Source organism: Rutilus rutilus (assembly GCF_951802725.1).
Source record: "Rutilus rutilus genome assembly, chromosome: 9".
Lineage (NCBI taxonomy): Eukaryota > Metazoa > Chordata > Actinopteri > Cypriniformes > Leuciscidae > Rutilus > Rutilus rutilus.
This window is the reverse complement of record NC_140223.1, coordinates 11,178,291-11,194,295: the sequence shown is the minus strand read 5'-3', so window position 1 is coordinate 11,194,295 and position 16,005 is coordinate 11,178,291. Positions and strand designations below refer to the sequence as shown.

General features: G+C 43.9%; 1 pseudogene across 1 annotated transcript in view; it reads right to left on the bottom strand.

The window, feature by feature from the left end:
- Positions 1 to 468: 468 nt before the first annotated feature.
- LOC311297544 (NACHT, LRR and PYD domains-containing protein 3-like) overlaps positions 469 to 16,005 on the bottom strand; it is a 30,365-nt pseudogene continuing 14,828 nt past the window's right edge. Inside the window, exons 9-11 of the transcript XR_014630304.1 lie at positions 15,437 to 15,607; positions 14,253 to 14,431; positions 469 to 1,600 (exon numbers count right to left, since the gene is read on the bottom strand). The product of XR_014630304.1 is annotated as an NACHT, LRR and PYD domains-containing protein 3-like (transcript). The remainder of the gene's footprint in view (positions 1,601 to 14,252; positions 14,432 to 15,436; positions 15,608 to 16,005) is intronic.

Here is a 16,005-nt window from a genome sequence, read left to right as displayed (position 1 = left end):
CAAAATTGGCTGTAAAAAATAAATCTGTATCATTTATCCTTTTGATCTTTCATAAAAAAAAGGCAAAAATCTAACCTTTCATTGAAGTAAAAGAATTGAAAGTGAAAAAAAAATAAAAATAATGAAATAAATGTTTTTCTCCAAAACACATTGGCCACAATTATTCATACCCCTAGAATTTATGAATAACATATCTCTGAGGTATATTCCCATTAATATGTACCTTTTTTTAGCACACCAGAGTGACTAGGAACATGAAATTGTCCAGCTATGACTTCTTGTTTCACAGGAGTTTAAATGTGAGGAAACACAAAGGCCAAATTCCCTGAATCATCTGTAACCGTGGCGTGAGGTCACAATTGATCCCGACTACGCCACCGGGGTTAAATACCCACGGAAATAACTTAACAGCAACACAAGTTCAAATAGACAGTAGCCTACTGAATGGAAGAACAAAGACGTGACTTTCAATCTCAAATCTTTTATTGCACAGGAGTCATGAAACTCTGAATCAATCAACTTTAATGCTGAATACTATAAAAGAGGGATCACAATTTAATATAGACATTAAAGGCTGTCTATCTGTCCTCAAGAAGTGTGAGATATACAAACACCCTTTCTATACATTTGCTCAGAATACTAGTCAGGGCAATTAGCCTAAAATTATTTTAGAGCTAATAATTCAGTATTTTTTGGTACTGTTATGGATTTCTATGAATAGGGCACAGCATTTCTAGAAAATATTGAAACAACAAATATTGACAACAGTCTTTAGATGATGCATACAGCCTTTAAGGACCTTCCCCTTCCCCCTTGACAAGAATAGCTATGACCTCACTCTCTGTCAGTGTTATTGAGTCCCAGTTCTTTGATATAAGCTGCACACATTATTAATTGACACATTATGATCTTCTGTATCAAATCTACTATAAAACTGATTCAGTTAATTTGCAGAAATTATACAATCATAAGGAAAACTTTTTATTCACATCTCTGCTAATCATAAAATTAAAGGGTGAAAAATGAAAGAGAAAAAAAAAGCCACCAATTACTGACCCTCATGTTGTTCCAAACCCGTAAGACTTTTGTTCATCTTCAAACACAAATGCAGATATTTTAATAAAATCTGAGAGATTTCTGTCCCTCCACTGAAAGTTCACAAAACTACCACTTAATCTTTACTTTCGTAAAACCAATCCATATGAATTGAGCGGTCTAGTCCAAATTTTCTGAAGAGACGCGATCGCTTTATATGATAAACCAGTAAAATAATGTGAAGATTTAAGAGGACACTAATAGCTGGTCATATACAAAAATAGATAAATACAAAAAAAATATTTAACAGAAATCCCTCTGCTGGTAGAAAAATTTACAACATTTGTCTTTTCTGTAGTCTCAGACTTTTGAAACAATTTAAAGCTGCTATTTTCAGCTCTCATGTTCATGAGCCATTACTATAAAACAAGAAACTGGTGTGAAGTCACACACACATGTCAGTGCGATCGCTGTGTGTCTCTGTGTCTTCAGTCTCTGTAGCGGCTCTTTATTCACCATCAGCTGATCCTGAGGAAACTGGACTGACGTCTAAATACTGAGAGTCCTACAATAAAACACACAGTCACATATGAGTATGAGACATTACTGCTGTCACATCACATCTGGAGATCATTTCAGGAAAACACAGCCAGAGATATTAATGAAAAACGAATAGATTAATAGCGGTAAATGATAACTCTCACTTTATAATTTACTTACTTACACACACACCATGATTACATCCAGCCAAATAATCCATTAGTAATCAGATTGACGGCTCGGGCTGAAAAGCCTTCATGTAAACCTTGATCAAAAGAGCTTTACCAAATGAAATTTCGATCGGACTTGGTTTATTCTTTTGGTTTATTCGTTTATTCGGTTAGATTGTTAGTAATAAACACTTGATCAGACTGTGTCACGGAAGGTCAAAAAGTGAAGCGAGGATCCAAGTGGAGGTAAGGAATTTATTAAGTAATAAACAAAATAAAACTACAAACAAAAACTCCCCGTGGGGGAAAACAAGGCAGGTATAAATCAGGAACATAACACAAGGGAAACATAGACAACGAACCAGCACAGGACTGCAAACACAGGGAGACTAAATAGGGAAACAAACAAAAGAGGATAACGGGGAAAGCAGGTGGGGCAAATAATTAAATAATCAGGTAACAAGATGGGAGGGGCTAGACAATTACACGAGCACATGGCCCAACATAACAAAACACCCATGTGCAGCACAAGACAGGACAGACATGTGACATTACCCCCTCCTTAAGGAGCGGCTACCAGACGCTCCACTAGGGACAGACCAGGGAGGAACAGTCCAGGGAGGGACGAGAGGAACAGCCCAGGGAGGGACAGACCAGGGTGGGACGGGAGGGACAGACCAGGGTGGGACGGGAGGGACAGACCAGGGTGGGACAGGGGAAACAGGAAGGACAGACCAGGGTGGGGCAGGGGAAATGGACAGTTCGGGAGGCCAGGGCGGACCACAGAGTTCAAGAGGCCAGGGCGGAAATGTCAGTCCATCTGGCGGCCAGGGCGGAGACTTTCCCTCGGCCGGCCAGGGCGGAGACTTTCCCTCGGGCGGCCAGGGCGGAGACTTTCCCTCGGGCGGCGAGGGCGGAGACTTTCCCTCGGGCGGCCAGGGCGGAGACGACCCTTCGGGCGGCCATGGCACAGGAATAGACTCAGGAACTGGAACAGACACCGGCTCAGGAACTGGAACAGACACCACCGGCTCAGGAACTGGAACAGACACCACCGGCTCAGGAACTGGAACAGACACCACCGGCTCAGGAACTGGAACAGACACCACCGGCTCGGGCACTGGAACTGGCACCACCGGCTCGGGCACTGGAACTGGCACCACCAGCTCAGGCACTGGAACTGGCACCACCGGCTCGGGCTCAGGCACTGGCACCACCGGCTCGGGCCCTGGAATTGGCACCACCGGCTCGGGCACTGGAACTGGCACCATCTTGTCCAGAGACACTGGCTCAGCGGCGGCCATCCTGTCCGGAGACACTGGCTCAGCGGCAGCCATCTTGTCCGTAGACACAGGCTCAGCGGTGACCATCTTGTCCGGAGACACTGGCTCGGCGGCGGCCATCTTGTCTGGAGACACCGGCTCGGCGGCAGCCATCTTGTCCGGAGACACAGGCTCAGTGGCGGTGTTAAGAAGACAGCCAATAAGCGTGCTTCACTGCGTGACGTCAGTCAGTTTATGCCTGCTGAAGACAGAGTTAAGTTTTCTGAGGCTGAGGAAACAGTAGTAATCGTTTTCCATAAAGTGGACATTCCCTTTCGTGAGTCATTGAAAATATGTAAGTTCAATTTGCTGTATTTACTAGGTGACTCTATATTTATGTTAGACAAGTAATTTATGACTTATTGGTCTGTTATCGCTTGTTTGTTAACTCGCACGAGCAGGGCAATTCCCGTGTACAAGTTCATTCTCCGTATTGCTGCCTTACTAAGTTTAATTCTTCATTCAGTGATTTTAAGTGATGTTTGTAGGTTGTAAACTTATAGTATTTGATATTGTATATTAGTGGATTGTTAATTACTTGTCGATCGTCACATTTACCGTGCTGAGTGAAATTAGAATGACCTTTAGCCTACTTTCTTTCCGTGCGCTTCATGCGCCATCTAGTGGCACTGCATAGTACTACAGTAATGTTTTTCAGTACATATACTTTGAGAAAATGATTGTTTCTTGCCAATTGTGGAAAGTTATTGTTATTACTGTCTTCTCATTGTTATCTTTGTTATTCACAGACCACATCTCTATAAATGTCCACCATATGAGACTTTTGAGCAATAAATGCCCTGTGGTCTGACTGTGCTGTCACTTCTGAATAATTTTATTCAATTCTGGGAACTGAATCCTGCCTCAGGTGTCCTGACCGACCCACCATTGCGAACACGCACCCACCTGAACTAGTGCACATATAGAACGAAATCCTTTTCACATGGTCCTTCGAGCCGGATAAGAGTGTTTACACTGGACCCAGGATGTCAGAACCCCAGAGTGTAGAATATCAGATCCAAGGTGCACGGCCTAGACGTTCAGTTCGTCAGCCAGCATACCTCCAAGACTTCGAAGTCCAGTATCCAGCGAACACTCAAGTAAATGTACCTTTCAGACAAATAGCACAGCAGACACAAGGGCGAGAAGATAAACAATGGGACGATACCCCAATTGCTCGTCTGCAAACATCCCTAGATTACAGATTAGAAGAAGGAGCTGAAGGTGGAACACCTGATTCTTTAGAGGTAAAGAGTCCACAAACAGAGCCATGGTTTCTTAAGGACCAGTGGAGTGCACAAGATGACTATAGCCATTCTTTACCTCTGGAACTTCACAAGACAGTGTATGGCCTTGAAAAAGAGAATAGAGAGCTTCGTCAATCTCAATTATCAATGAGGGAGGAGATCAGACGACTGACAGAAATCCAACAAGGTATGCAAGACATGTTCATGAGGAGTCAATCAAGTCAAAGGTCATCTCCCATTGCTAAACAACAGTATATAGCTCGAACATCTCCGGTGCCCTCACCTAGAACCATTTACATGGAGTCAGAAAGACCTGTGCCTAAACCAGTAACCCGTGCTCATCCAGTACCAGCACCACGCAGAATTCCCACTCCGAAGAGTACAAACCCTTATAGTACAGACAGCCATGACCATCATGCTCCTCCTTCAGTTCAACATCAGTACGATGACACTCTTTCTACTGGTAGAGTAGCAGCCCAGGTTCCATCCAGTACACATAACCCCTACAGACATTACTCGGGTCGACAGCAGCCAGAGGTGGATAGCTCAGCCCCTACTCCCTCCATGCCCTCTGCGCATTATTCCGTCCAGCCCAACTGGTTACCAGCAAACCCTCGAATGTGGCAGATGAATGTGAATAGACAGGAGACAACCTACAGAGGTCCTCAGCCAACTATACCGTATTTTTCCCGTCGAGATCCAGGTGAATTCACCCGCCTTAAGTTAGCCTTGGGTAATCTGTTGCCAGAGGATGCAACGGAACTCTTTAAGTACCAGGTTCTAGTTGATCACTTAAAGTTAATGGAAGCCCGCTTGATAGCAGATTCATTCTTGAACTCCCTTACTCCATATTCAGACACTATGGCAGCACTCACTGAGAGGTATGGGCGACCTCACCAACTTGCTCTAAATAGAATAGCTGCTGTAATGGACTCCCCAGACGTCCATTCTGGAGATACTGCAGGCTTTGAACGCTTTGCGCTACAAATCCAGGCACTGGTAGGTCTCCTGAATACACTGGGCACAGAAGGAGAAGTTGAATTACGGTGTGGATCACATGTGGCTCGACTCCTGACTAAACTACCTCCAGAGTTGCGGTCATCCTTTAGAAGACACATGAGTTATGAACCAGGTGTTGTGTACACACTCCTTGACTTTGCTAAGTGGCTCAAGTTTGAGTCATGGTGTCAGGACCATGAAAGCATTGGTGGAGACAAAGCTCACAGAGTCAAACAAAGAACAGACTTCCGCAGGGATTCCAAGTTGAAATATCAACCAACCACAATACTCCATGGTGCAGATCAACCATCAGTATCGGTGCTGCCACAGCCAGCTAAAGCCATAAATAAAAGCAACGCCTTCTGCCCTTACTGTGATGGCAAAGACCACTACCTGAGCCAGTGTACGTTCTTCCAAACACTTTCCAAAGACCAAGTGACTGACTGGATAAAATCGAATAATAGATGTTGGAAGTGTGGACGCTCCCATCGAGCTGCGCAGTGCACTTTGAAGAAGCCATGTCGTTTATGCAATGGTAAGCACTTGCAAATCCTCCACGATGTGAATAAGCCAACAAAGGAAGGCACCTGTCTTGTCAGCTCTACCAATACACCACTGTACATGGACAGGCCTGAAGGGTCCAATCGAGTCCTTCTTAAGGTCATTAGAGTCATCCTGCAACACAAGGGTCAGAGCTTAGACACATATGCCGTGCTCGATGACGGTTCAGAGCGTACAATCCTTCTGTCGTCTGCAGCTCAAAGACTAGGTCTCACAGGGCAGTCAGAGGACTTAGCATTGAGGACTATAAGGCAGGACATCACAGTGCTTCATGGTACAGCAGTTTCCTTCAGGATCTCAACACCCTCTCAACCTAATAAGAGCTATCTCATCGAGAGAGCCTTTACAGCCGACCCATTGAGCCTAGCAGAACATTCTTATCCGGTTGCAGCTCTTCAACAGAAATACAGCCACTTGCGAGGTCTACCACTTCAGCCCATCCATAAAGCCAGCCCACTGCTGTTGATTGGAGCAGACCATCCTCACCTAATAACCCCTATAGAACCAGTCCGCCTTGGTCCACCGGGGGGTCCGGCAGCCATTAAAACACGTCTAGGCTGGACTCTGCAAGGTCCAGCACGAGTTCTTGAAGAGAAATTGAAGTCTCAGCAGTGTCTGCATATCACTATTAATCCTTCAATGGTGGAGCTTTTTCAGAATGTCGAACGACTCTGGCAGGCCGACGTCCTCCCCATTAGATCCGAAGGGCTGGTCACAAGGTCAAAACAAGATCAAGAAGCTCTTACCCTTCTACAGACTCAGACCACAAGAGTACTGGTTGATGGAGTAAGCCGATATGCTACACCACTCCTACGCAAGAGAGACATGGCTCTTCTTCAGGCTTCTAAAGAGGCTGTACTGCCAAACCTAAGGAGTACAGAGAAGCGTCTGGAAAGGGACTCCATTAAAGCTGCTGCATACAAGGAAGAAATAAGGAAACTTGAAGTCTCTGGCTATGCATGCAAACTTTCCCCTGAAGAAGTCAACGATGAGGGTGAGTCATGGTTCATTCCTCACCATATGGTTCAACATAATGGAAAGAATCGTGTGGTTTTTAACTGTTCCTTCCAGTTTAGAGGCCACAGCTTGAATGACTACCTACTGCCTGGACCAGCGTTAGGCCCATCCTTATTGGGCGTACTGTTACGCTTTCGTGAGCACAGAGTGGCAATAAGTGGTGACATCAAAGGGATGTTTCACCAGGTCCGCCTTCTTCCTGAAGACAAACATCTCCTCCGCTTTGTGTGGCGGGACCTCGACAGAACCAAACCTCCTGATGTTTACGAGTGGCAGGTGTTACCCTTTGGCACCACCTGTAGCCCGTGCTGTGCCATTTATGCCCTTCAACGGCACATCATGGACCACAGCAAGCCCAATGATGATGTCAGAGCCACGGTAGAGAAAAACTTCTATGTGGACAACTGCTTGCAGAGCCTACCGTCACCTGAGGAAGCAAAACAACTGGTGGATAAACTCAGCCAACTTCTGTCCAGTGGTGGTTTCGATATTCGTCAGTGGGCAAGTAATGTCCCAAGCGTGGTTGAGCACCTGCCAGCAGACGCACGATCCAACAGCACAGAATTGTGGTTGTCACAAGACCGGACTGACATACAGGAATCCACACTGGGTTTAAAGTGGTACTGCCAATTAGACACCCTTGGGTATAAAACCCGACCAGTGAAGCCTGGACCACGTACCCTTCGTCATATCTACAGAGTACTCGCAACTCAGTACGACCCCCTTGGTTTCATCATCCCATTTACCACACAAGCTAAAGTTTTGGTACAAAGTTGTGGGATAAGCAGAGAGAATGGGATGACCCCAATCTACCGGATGACCTTTTGAAATCCTGGAATGAATGGGAAGAACAACTCCCTACCTTAGCCAGCATTTCACTGCCTCGTTGTTTTGTATCTTCAGACACTGACCAGTTCCAGGTTACAAGACAGATACACATCTTCTGTGATGCCTCTGAGCAGGCTTATGGGTCTGTCTCATATCTGCGAACAGAAAATGATACAGGTCGAGTCCAGCTTGCCTTCATCATGGCCAGATCTAAAGTTGCTCCTAAGCGGAGACAAACCATACCTCGATTGGAGTTATGCGCAGCCCTGAATGGTGCTCAGCTAGCCAAACTGCTTGAGACTGAACTCACTGTGGGAATCAGCAGAGTGTTTATGTGGACAGATTCCACAACGGTACTTTCCTGGATCAAATCAGAATCTTACAGATTTAAAGTATTCGTCGGAACAAGGATAGCGGAGATCCAAGACCTTACTGCAGGGTGTACGTGGCGGTACGTGGACTCTGATAGGAATCCAGCAGATGACCTGACCCGAGGTAAAACCCTCAAAGACCTGTCAGTGACCAACCGATGGAGTCAAGGACCAGCATTCCTCCTTGAACCTGAGTCAGCATGGCCACTAACTCCTAGTATCCAACCTCCGGAGGATAAAGTAGAGCACCGTAAGGGAATTTTTTGTGGCATTTCAACAGAAATTATTATCCCAAACATTCCTGATCCTGCCACCTACAGTTCCTGGAAGGAGCTAGTAGAGGCAACAGTCCAGAACCTTAAAGTAACCGAACAGCCGTCAGCGGCAGATTATCAAGCTGCAGAATTACTCATCCTCCAGAAATCCCAGAGTGACAGTTTTCCTGATGAGTACAGATCACTTAAAGCTGGGAAGCATGTACAGTCAACCAGTCGGCTACTTACCCTTGCACCAGAATTCGACGAGTCCAGCCAGCTCATCAGAGTTGGTGGTCGCCTGCGAAGGGCTGAAGGACTGGAATCATCAGTAATCCACCCTGTAGTTCTACATCCTCATCATTTCAGCACTAAATTACTAATTCAGGATTACGACAGCAAACTCTGCCACCCAGGACCCGAGAGAGTTTTTGCAGAAATGAGGAGAAACTTTTGGGTATTGAGAGGACGCGAAGCCATACGCAAGCAGCAGCATCTATGCAAGGAGTGTCAAAAGTGGAAGAGTAAGCCAGTTGTTCCCAAAATGGCAGATATACCGCCGGTCCGCTTGAGACTACGTAAACCACCTTTCTACAGTACTGGCATGGACTGTTTCGGCCCATTTCAAATTAAAATCGGCCGACGCTGTGAGAAGAGGTGGGGAGTAATCTTTAAATGCCTAACTTCAAGAAGTATACATCTGGATCTTCTCACTTCTATAGATACAGACTCATTCTTGATGGCCTTAAGGAGGTTTGTAGCCCGGCGGGGCACACCATTTGAGTTAATCTCAGACCAGGGCACCAATTTCCGTGGAGGAGAAAGAGAGCTGCAAGAAGCCTTCTCTTCTCTCAGCCCTCACCTACAACAACAGCTGGCCAAAAGGAAAATATCCTTCCGCTTCAACCCACCAAATGCTCCACACTTTGGCGGGGCCTGGGAAAGAGAGATTCGGTCAGTGAAAAATGCCCTACGCACTACCATTGGCTCCCAGGTTGTGACCGAAGAGGTTCTCCTGACAGTCCTCATTGAAGTTGAAGGCATTCTAAACAGCAAGCCACTAGGATACACCTCAAGTAATATAGCTGACATTGATCCTGTTACGCCTAACTACCTGCTCATGGGGCGGCCAGATAGTTCCTTGCCACCAGTGGTCTATCCAGACACTGAACTCATGGGGCGGCGGAGGTGGAGGCAAAGTCAGGTACTGGCTGATCAGTTTTGGTCAAGCTTCGTCCGCTACTACCTACCTACACTACAGTCTCGTAACAAGTGGCATTCTGAGGTCAGGAACATCTCCAATGGAGATGTAGTTATGGTTGTAGACCCACAGGTCCCACGTGCATTGTGGTTAGTGGGCAAAGTTATGAAAACCTTTCCTGGTTCAGATGGCTGTATCAGAGCAGCTGAGATCCAAATCAATGATAAGATCTACACCCGACCTGTTGCTCGTTTGATTCCCCTTCCTTCTTTCTCAGACGAGGATTTACCTGTCAAAGACTTAACCCCCACAAACTGATTAAGCCTGTAGATGAACAAATATGCTCAACATATTTGGGGGCGGCAGTGTTAAGAAGACAGCCAATAAGCGTGCTTCACTGCGTGACGTCAGTCAGTTTATGCCTGCTGAAGACAGAGTTAAGTTTTCTGAGGCTGAGGAAACAGTAGTAATCGTTTTCCATAAAGTGGACATTCCCTTTCGTGAGTCATTGAAAATATGTAAGTTCAATTTGCTGTATTTACTAGGTGACTCTATATTTATGTTAGACAAGTAATTTATGACTTATTGGTCTGTTATCGCTTGTTTGTTAACTCGCACGAGCAGGGCAATTCCCGTGTACAAGTTCATTCTCCGTATTGCTGCCTTACTAAGTTTAATTCTTCATTCAGTGATTTTAAGTGATGTTTGTAGGTTGTAAACTTATAGTATTTGATATTGTATATTAGTGGATTGTTAATTACTTGTCGATCGTCACATTTACCGTGCTGAGTGAAATTAGAATGACCTTTAGCCTACTTTCTTTCCGTGCGCTTCATGCGCCATCTAGTGGCACTGCATAGTACTACAGTAATGTTTTTCAGTACATATACTTTGAGAAAATGATTGTTTCTTGCCAATTGTGGAAAGTTATTGTTATTACTGTCTTCTCATTGTTATCTTTGTTATTCACAGACCACATCTCTATAAATGTCCACCATATGAGACTTTTGAGCAATAAATGCCCTGTGGTCTGACTGTGCTGTCACTTCTGAATAATTTTATTCAATTCTGGGAACTGAATCCTGCCTCAGGTGTCCTGACCGACCCACCATTGCGAACACGCACCCACCTGAACTAGTGCACATATAGAACGAAATCCTTTTCACAGGCGGCCATCTTGTCCGGAGACACTGGCTCGGCAGACGTGACCCTAACAGTCTCTGGATAAGCAGACGCGACCTGAACAGTCTCTGGATCGGCAGACGTGACCTGAACAGTCTCTGGATCGGCAGACGCGATCTGAACAGTCTCTGGGTCGGCAGACGTGACCAGAACAGTCTCTGGGTCGGCAGACGTGACCTGAACAGTCTCTGGCTGGGCAGACGTGACGGATCGCTGGGGTGGTGCAGGCAGTGCGAGCAGCTCGGGCGGGGCCAGTAGAGCATGACACCTGGGCGGCGCGGGCAGAGCAAGACGCCTGGGCGGCGCGGGCAGAGCAAGACGCCTGGGCGGCGCGGGCAGAGCAAGACGCCTGGGCGGCGCGGGCAGAGCAAGACGCCTGGGCGGCGCATCAGGGACGGCAGTCACCTCCGGGATGGCCTCCGGATTAGGAGCCGCGGGACAGGTCATTGAGGAGGCCTTTCTCTTCCTCCTCCGTCTCCGGACCACCGGAACTGGGACCACCGGGACTGGGACCACTGGACTCGGGACCATCGGAACTGGGACCACTGGACTCGGGACCATCGGACTCGGGATCACCGGAACTGGGACCACCGGAACAGGGACCACCGGAACAGGGACCACCGGAACAGTCACGGAGGGAGTCTTCCTTCTCCTCCTCCGTTTCCGAGAGTGTGGTGTGGGAGTATCCGTATCCGTCTCCGTCGCAGATTCCACGGCTACCTCTGGGGGATCTGCAACTTCCCCGGCTGGTGGATTCCCTTGACGCTCTACGTAATTTAAGAATCTCTCAAAAGTCAGACGTTCCTAGAGAACTTCTGGGCTCATCAAGGGCATAATTAAATAAGTCCTTAAGTGCTGCATCCCCAAGACCGAGTCCTTCCGCTGCCGCGCTGAATTTCAGGGCGAACTCCTTCATCCTGGTCCCCTGTTGCCGGAGAGAAGCCAAATTACTGAACCTCATAATGCGCTCATAGTGAGGGCAGGAAACAGGGGTGATCGGTGGTTGGTGGGAGTCCTTCTGCTGAATCCTCATCTTGGCTGGTTCGTTCTGTCACGGAAGGTCAAAGAGTGAAGCGAGGATCCAAGTGCAGGTAAGGAATTTATTAAGTAATAAACAAAATAAAACTACAAACAAAAACTCCCCGTGGGGGAAAACAAGGCAGGTATAAATCAGGAACATAACACAAGGGAAACATAGACAACGAACCAGCACAGGACTGCAAACACAGGGAGACTAAATAGGGAAACAAACAAAAGAGGATAACGGGGAAAGCAGGTGGGGCAAATAATTAAATAATCAGGTAACAAGATGGGAGGGGCTAGACAATTACACGAGCACATGGCCCAACATAACAAAACACCCATGTGCAGCACAAGACAGGACAGACATGTGACAGACTGAAAACCGAAACTGGAAAGTGCTGTTCGTGTGCAATGACGTAATTACGTATGACGCGTACGAGCTGTTGTAGTTGTTGAATGTGTCATGAATGACTAAAACAATCTCACGGCTATTCGTACATATTCGTGTCATTCAAAAATTCTCCTTCCATTCATAATCTTATAAGTGGAGCAGGACATCGTCCCACCAGTCCTTCTCTCATACTCTCATCCACAGGCTGTTTTGGGAGCAGGTACGGGTGTTTTTACTGCTTAATAAATATAAGCAGCACGGCACAACGGTTAATATGCTCATTGTCTCCTAATTATGACCTGACCCATAATATATAATTTTTAAGGACTTTAAAACAAACAAAGTAGGAGAACAGTATGTGCAAACAGTGGGGAATATTCATGCAGTGTGTGCATGTCAAAAACTCAATTCCGATTTGAAGCTTGTGACATATAAACGCACAAATCAACACGATAATTTTATTTATCGTTCATGTAAACACTACATTTGGATTCATCAATCGGAATTAATTCATTCCAATTTAAACAAAGGTTGTGCATGTAAACATTTAAGAGATGAAAATATTCATATAAACCTAGCCTATATAAATCATATTCACATCTCGGAATTAAACTCTTATTAAAAAAGTTTTACAGAGACTAAAGTGGAGCTGAATTATTATCTTATATTCTCCTGTTACTGAAATTGGGTAAATTTAACCCTTAAAGACCGATACGGCCGCCCGCGGCATAAAATAACTATCGTTCTAAAATGTTTAATAACTTTTGAGTCGCTAATCCAATCTGTATGCTTTTGTAATGCACCGTAAAGATGAGATTCACAGCTTTCCCGTGTTATCACGGTTGTCTCTATTGGTCATTCATAGGCTGCGTAGTGCCGGTGATTGCGTCATCAAAATCTGCAGCAGTGATTCGTCAAGGAAACACATGTGGTTTCTTTCTCTGAGCCAAACAGGAACGATTGTTGATGCTTAGTCCCACCCCCATGCCCAGATTCGTCCAAACGGTCATCAACTCAACCAACAAACATAGTGATTGGTGATTTTAACAACCAATCACGTTTCTTTATACATTTTTAACAAACGCAATGCATTGAAAACTACGCATGAAAACTAACGGATGCAAAGTTTTTGACCATAGCGCAAAACACGAAAGAGCGCAAAACATGAAAGAGCACAGACACGAAAGAGCATGAGTATGTAAAAAAAAAACAGCAGTACAAATCGGAGGATGTGTTAGAATTGATTTTTTTAAACGAGTCGTTAGACCTGGTGGAACCTTCCGATTCAGAAGATTGTTTGAATCATTTGCACTGTTTATTTATCTATTTGTGTTTAGTTTGTGAAGATTATTTGCACTATTTGTTCATTAGCACTCAGTATATTACCCTCAATGAACCATTTCTTCATTTGCACTGTTTATTTCTTTTTGTATTTAGTTTGTGAAGATTATTTGAACCATTTGTTCATTTACACTCTGTATATTGTATTGTTAGTATTTATATTGCACAGTTGTCACTACTTGTTATATTGTTTGCATTTGTTGTTCATAGTCAAATTATAATATAATTTTCTGAAGAAAAATGTTTGCTTCAATGTTCTGTTGTAATATAACAACTTTTCTATTTACTTTACTTCCTGAACTTATTTGGACACATCTACATTGTCAGTAAATGTAATACACCTGTTTACTCAAAAACGCCTAGAATAATATTATAATAAATGGCTATAACTTGCTGAGGGATTGTTACATGTAGACAAAATTTCATCTGGAAGTCTAAAACAACCAAGTCTAACTTTCTAAAAGAAAAAAACAAAACTTCAGGAAGTTCTGTTTGAGTTCACACTGAAAACACCACATTTTTTGCTGCCGGTTTTCTTAAAATCCTGTTAATTTCATAAATTCTCTGACAAAAGAAATGTAAAACTGGGACTTTAAATGAGCTAGCTGGAAACTTTAGGTTCTCCTGTTTAAAATGATATATGGCACTTGATGCTAGCTGCTAGAATGGGTTAGAAAAACAAAGAAAAGTACAGGTGAGTCAGGCGCCCCAAAAATGTTCTAGGTCTTTAAGGGTTAAAGGCTTGAAAAAAAATATATATATACACTCACAGTAGTTTAGTTCCTTCAGTTTATAATGTGGATCATCCTTCAGATCAGAGAGCAACTTCACTCCTGAATCTCCTAGTTTATTCCCAGACAGATCCAGATCTCTCAGGTGTTCAGGGTTTGATCTCAGAGCTGAAGCCAGAGCAGCACAACCTTCATCTGTGACGCCACAATCACTTAACCTGTAGAGAACAATGACAGGTACGCGTCATTGATCACTCTCAGTTCAGTTCAGATCAGATCAGTTTAGCAGTGAATCCATTAGAGAATCCATAAAAGAGAAAGTTCAAACTTAAAGCACAAATTAATAGTGTTTGATAGATCATTAGATTGACATATAAAATGTCACAAAACTCACTGTGCGTTGCTGTAGTCATCAAGTCTAACTCAAACAGTATACATTGTAGTTTATATACATTCCAAGGGGGAGGGATTTACATAAAGGGGGCATGTAAATGAAGTAGCCTACATGAGTCAGCTCGTTTACAGAGATTTCCTGATCTCATCAGCATAACAGTGTCATTCAAATGATCCAATCAGCCTGACAGTATCACCCATACCTTCACATTATCAAAGCTTAACTTGGGACAATGACACTGTTCAGGAGGTGCATAAAGACAAAAGCCAAAAGATTAATGTCAGACACCTGGATTGCTTGACTTAATCTTCTTTGAATATCATCATCTATGCCTCAAATGCTAAATTCAGTCTACTAAACTTTCTCAGTTTATATACTATTTTATTGGAATCTAAATTAAACATTTAATACATTTGTAATACAACAACTACATAGGTTAGTTTTACTATGTTACTTAGATCTGTGTGGAGTATCAATTTGAATGTGTGTGTGTGTTTACAAACACGTTTAAAAACACTTTAGAAAGTGTCAATGCAGAAAGATGAACATAATTAACAGTAATAATGAATCCAGCATGTTCTTCATTTCTCAGTTCTGACTGTGTTGAGCTCGAGTCTGTTTAAAGTCAAGAGACTGAAAGGTTGATTGTGTGTGAAAGTGTGTATTTCAGTGTGACTCTCAGTCCTGCAGTATCATGTTACTGAGGATCAGCTCATGTGTTCAATCATTTACAGCTCAATCAGCTGAACTCACAGCAGCAGAAAGAGGCTGAACACTTCAAATATACTTTACATTCTGATTCATGTGTGAGAGTCAAATATGATCTTACCTCAGTTTCTCCAGTTTACAGTGAGGATTCTGTAGTACATCAGACAGCAGATTCACTGATTTTCCTATTTTATTCCCAGACAGACTCAGTTCTCTCAGGTGTTCAGGGTTTGATCTCAGAGCTGAAGTCAGAGCAGCAAAACCTTCATCTGTGACGCCACAATCACTCAACCTGTAGAGAACAATGACACACTCTTCACTCTCAGTTCAGATCAGATCAGTTTAGCAGTGAATCCATTATTAAAGAGAAAGTTCAAACTTAAAGCACAAATTAATATGTTTGATAGATCATTAGAATAAGATCTAAAATGTCACAAAACATGATCATATTTACTGCTCACCTGATCATCTAAAGTATGATTCAATCAGGAAAAATAATCTCTTATTTGCACTATATTAAATGTCTGTCTTGTGCAAAATCTGTTTTAATAAATTACACTATTCATTACATAGTTTAGTTTTACTATGTTACTTAGATCTGTGTGGAGTATCAATTTGAATGTGTGTGTGTTTACAAACACGTTTAAAAACATTTTAGAAAGTGTCAATGCAGAAAGATGAACATAATTA